This window comes from Silene latifolia, chromosome X, assembly GCF_048544455.1.
Source record: "Silene latifolia isolate original U9 population chromosome X, ASM4854445v1, whole genome shotgun sequence".
In the NCBI taxonomy this organism is placed as follows: domain Eukaryota; kingdom Viridiplantae; phylum Streptophyta; class Magnoliopsida; order Caryophyllales; family Caryophyllaceae; genus Silene; species Silene latifolia.
In genome coordinates, this window is record NC_133537.1 from 185,532,214 (window position 1) to 185,537,719 (window position 5,506).

General features: G+C 40.8%; 1 non-coding gene across 1 annotated transcript; it reads right to left on the bottom strand.

Moving 5' to 3' along the window:
* Nucleotides 1-754: 754 nt before the first annotated feature.
* On the bottom strand, nucleotides 755-861 carry LOC141624414 (small nucleolar RNA R71). The gene has a single exon (XR_012534221.1). It is a non-coding gene; the product is annotated as a small nucleolar RNA R71 (small nucleolar RNA).
* Nucleotides 862-5,506: the final 4,645 nt, after the last annotated feature.

The following is a 5,506-nucleotide window of genomic DNA, read 5'->3' on the forward strand; positions in this document are numbered from 1 at the left end:
TCCTAACGACAAGTACCGAAAACTAAACCTCCAAGTGAGTCCGACCAAAAATGGTGCCGTTGCCGGGGACGGTGTTAATTTGATTTAGATTTTCTTAAATTGTTATTAGTTGTGTCTTTCTTTGCCTTGGGGAAGTAAAACTCCTCAAGGTTTGTTCTAATTATTTTCGAGTTGTTTGATATTTTGCATGTCTAGAAGATCACTAGGTAACTTGTTACCCTTTGATCACGAAATTGAAAGGACTTTGACGAACAATAGAAGACTTGCTAGGAGAACTTTGAGAGGTATTGGTGAAGTTGTAGATATTCAACCAAACGCTATTGAGTTCGTTAACCCTTTTGCAAGAGAAGGTGAAGAGAACCCAACACAAAATCAACCCACATTGCCTAAATTTTTATCACATTCTGTACCAAACGAGGAGAACCTACCCAATGGTACTCCCACACCACAACACTTAACCTGAAATTTCATTGCCAAATCCGCATTTATCCAATTAGTCGAAAGAAGCCAATTTGGGGGGATGCCTAGTGAAGACCCTCACTCTCACATGGAGACTTTTTGTGACTATTGTGATGCGATTTCTCAAACCGGTGTAACTCAAGACCAAATTCGATGGGTCTTATTTCCTTTTTCTCTGATTGGCACCGCAAAACAATGGTTGAAAGGCCTTGGTAAGGCTACTCTCAGAATTGACTCTTGGAGGAAGTTGGCTCTAGCTTTCTACAAAAAGTTATACGCACCGGAAAAGACTAACATGCTAAGAGCTCAAATTACGGGCTTTAACCAAAGAGATGAAGAATCCTTGTATGAATCATGGGAATGATTCAAAGGAATTTGTCGCTCATGTCCTCATCATGGACTTAGCGAGTGGTTCTTGGTACAACAATTTTGGAACGGTCTTTATGAAGACTCAAGAAATATTCTCAGCATGGGATCAAATGGAATGTTCACCGAAGTTGACGACAATCAAACTTGGAATAAGATTGAGGAAATGGCGGTCCATAATTCACAATATAGTAGACCTCGCAAGGCTACTAGAGGAGGAAAGCATGAACTGGACTCTATTACTCAATTGGGTGCTCAACTTAGTGCTCACATTGATACCATCAATTTGAAGTTCGAAAAAGCTATGGCTAGACTTGAAGAAGCCTCAAAATGAACAAAGCAACATGTTAATGCCATGACGGCATCTTCATCAATCCCAAGTGGGATATGTGAGAATTGTGGAACTTTGAGACATGACCAAAGTGAATGTAGGGGAACAAATGAACAAGTGAATGCTTTTCAAGCATACAAGAGTGGTACCCCTTATTCAAATTATTACAATGAAAACACCAAATTCCACTCAAATCTCTCATACAAAAGCCAAAATGTTCAAAACCCTCAACCATCATACACCCCACCTCACATGAGAAACAAAAATCAAAGACCCTTTTACAACCAAAACCAAGGTTACCAAAATCAAACTCCATACAATCAACAAAATGACCAAGGTTTTGATGTTCAAAAAGCGGTCCTCCAAATGCAAAAGAATCAACAAGAGTTTTTCACTCAAATGCAAAAGGATAGTCAAGCAAAGGAAATCACCATCAACAACATCCTAGCCCACACCAAAATGTTGGAAACCCAATTGACTCAACTAGAATCTTCAAGCTCACAAAGACAAAAGGGGCAATTACCACCTCAAAGTAATCCCCCGAGACATGAAATGGTTAGTGCCATTCACTTGAGGAGTGGTACGAGGTATGAAGCACCGAAAAAGCAAGTTGAGGATGAAGTTGTGGAAGCTAGTGATAAAGAAGAAGTTGTGCAAAACTCCAAGGATGGAGAACCATCAAAAGAAGAAGTTTCAAAGAAAAATGAAGACAAGCCCAAGGAGAAGGAACCCATTGTGATTAGACTTCCTTTTCCAAGTCGTCAAGCTAAGCCCAAATTTGATGACCAACTTGGAAAATTTATGGAGATTGTGAAGAATTTGGAAGTCTCGATTCCTTTCACGGAATTAATCAATCATGTGCCGGCCTATGCAAAGTACATGAAAGACATCCTTACGAAAAAGAAGTCAATCCGGAAGCTTGAGACTATCGCCTTCACTAAGGTGAGTAGTGCAATACTTCAATGGAGTTCACCTCCAAAACTTAAATATCCGGGAAGCTTCTCAATACCGTGTACCATTGGCGACACCATGATAAACAAAGCCTTATGTGATCTAGGGGCTAGTGTGAGTGTTATGCCGTACTCTGTGAGTAAAAGGTTAGGGATGGGAGAGCTTAAATGCACCAATATCAAACTCCAAATGGCTGATAGATCGACATAGACACCATTAGGGATATGGGAAGATGTTCCCGTAAGAGTTGGGAAATTTTTCATCCCGGTGGACTTTGTCATTGTTGACATGGAAGAAGACTCCAATATTCCAATCATTCTAGGTAGACCTTTCTTACACACCGCGGGTGCGGTGATAGATGTGAAGCATGGAGAGCTCACTCTAGAAGTGGGAGATGAAAGCATAACTTTCAATCTTGACAAGACCATGAGAGCTCCCCATTTGCATGAACCATGTTTTATAGTTGATCATTATAGCCGGAAGGATGATAGGAAGAAGTCGGAATTCCAATGGAAGAAGAAAGTCGATGATGCTCCATCAAAAGAGTAAGGAAATTGTAACAAAGAGAGCTTGAAAAGCTCACCAAAGTCAAGTAATGAAGAATAGGGCCTCATTGGCCAAAGCAAGAAAGTGGAAGAGTTGTCTCTATCAACTCAAGAGATCTTTAGTGACCAAGTAGAAGAAGTTTGTAGTCTTTGGGACGATGAGTTTGAAGGGATTTTCAATCCCTACATTGGTAATGCTATCGATCAAGACCAACTTTTAGGACAACAAGTGCAAAGATCTATTGAGGATCTTTATCATGACAATGAACAAGCATTTGACTACTTCTTCAAGGTGTTGAGTAACATCAACAACACCTTGGACATGCCCCCATGACATCTCACTAAGGATGAGAGTTTGGTGGAGTCCTCACCAAACCACCATTTGTAAATATTTCTAACTCCCAAACTAGCATTTTAATTCTTACATTGCATTTTTGTCATTTTTGGATTTTTATGCCTTGATCAAGATATATATCATTTTTGAGAGAAGTGAGGGAGGGACTAATGATTTTGTTGATGTGTAGTGCTTTAACTTAGTGTAGGGATATCAATTGCCTAGGCTATCCATGCCTTCGTAGTGCCCCTACAATGAAGATCACGAGATTTGAAGAATGAAAATGACACGGGATATGCAAGTGCACGGATGGAACTGAATCCGGGTAGACCAGGAGGAATCCGAGCGTCCCTATGGGTAATCCGCTCGTCTTATGGGAATCTGAGCGTCTGTGGAAGAATTCGTCCGTCCAAATGAGCTGCAAAATCAAAAAATTTGGTATGTTAGAGAATCCGAGCGTCCCAGCTGAGAAGACGCTTGTCTGAAAGAATCCGCTCGTCTTTGCAAGAAGACGCTCGCCTTTTTGCCAGTGCAGATTGAGAAAATTCGCTGTAACAGAATCCGCTTGTCTCTGAGGGAATCCGCTCGTCCTGAATTGCAGAAATCCGCTTGTCTTCTCTAAAAGACGCTCGTCTTTAGGCGAGATTTCCTGAAGCCAAATTGAGCAGAATCCGAGCGTCCCGACAGGAATCCGCTCGTCTTCCACCTGCAGTTTTAAAATTTCGGGTGTTTTAAATACCCCTTCCTAGGTTCATTCATTCATTCATTCAAACATTCAAACACTACCCATAAACCCCAAAACCCTCATCTTCTCCATCACCAAAAACAAAATTTCCTCAACCAAATCCAACAAAATCAAATCCAAACTTCCTTACAACAACAATTAATCACTCCTTTTACAAGAATAATCAATCCAAGCACCAAAATCTTCAACCTTTGAGTCGATTTTTGAAATACAAAGGTAAATCCTTTCATCTTAAAATCGATTTGGGTATAATTGGAAATTGAAGATTTTCAATCTTTCCTTGGTATAATCATCAATGGCAAGAAAAAAAGTAGCAACAAAGGCACTCAAGGCAAAGGCACTCTCAAAAAGGCAACAATGCCTTCAAGCAAAGAAAGCTTCAATGGCTATGGTGGTTGCTAGTGCAAACTTGGAAGTTTAACAACAACAAGATCCTCCCTTGGAAGCAACAACATCAACAACTCCGGAAATTGCTCAATTATCAAACTATCCGGAGGTAATTTTCATTTCTAACTCCCATAGGGATACATTTTCCAAGTATGTTAATAAAGCCATTCTACCCACCAAATTCATATGTGAAGATGCCTTGAACAAATTGGGTGTCCTTGAACAAACAAAAGCCTTCTTCGAAGCCATGGGGTTGGGAAAATTGTTTACTACAAGAGAATTGACATACCCCTCCCTTACCTTGGAATTCTTAAGTTCATTGAAAGTGACTAAGGTAGAGACTAGAACATATATCGAGTTTCGCCTTGCCAATGTGAATAGACACATCACCTTTGATGTTTTGAGTAAAGCATTAGGTCTTAGTGATACACCTTATTATCACAAGATGCCCGAAAAATATGACCCCGCTCCTCTTTGGGAGGCAATTTCCGGGAAAAATTGAAGAGCTTTCATGCTTGTCGCGCTCTATTAGTCCGCCATCCGGGCATTAGAGTGTGGCACAAGGTCATCGGGAATACTATAATTGCAAGAAAAGACACTAATCACTTTATAAAGCTCGATTGGGTTCTACTTGAGTCGACCTTAAATGTTGGAAGGGAATTCACTAAGCCTTACAATGCTCTAAGGCTTTTGGTGAAAAGATGGCTCAATGTTGATTGTGGTAAGGAAGGCACCGCTTTTATCGTAAATAGAGGTCTAGTAACTCTCTTGGCCAAGCACTTTGACGCAAATTTCAACAAGGATAACACTTATGTGGCGATCAAAGGCGGTCATCTCATTGACATGGATGCCATGATTAACAAGTACAAGTGGGTCAAGCATAACTTTCTTGACACCAACTATGGGTGGCTCACCAATGATGCTAGATCTTTCACTTTGCCTTCCAAGATATGCCGCTTGAGTGCTCATCGAACAAACTACCTACTTCCACTTTCCAAAGGCACCGAGTACATCATCCATCAACAAAGGGGCGAAATTGAAGAGCCCTCCTCCTCCATTGTTACACCACCCTATCCATTCAAATATCAAGAGTTCAAACCCAAAGATGTTGAAGTGGGCAATGACTACATGACTCTACTTATGCAAGAGATGCACAAACAAGCTTACAATGATCGAGTAGATGCATACTTAGCCCAATATCCACCCCTCATTCATTTAGCTAGGCAAGGACTACTTGATCCTTCATGTCCTTTGCCTAGTTGGGCGGATAGGGAAGTCTTCTTTCCAAGCACATCTAGAGGTGAAAGACCGGGTGAATATGGGAATGATGATGATGAGGTTGATGATGATGAGGGTGTTGATGAAGAGGTAGATGATGAAGAAGAAGA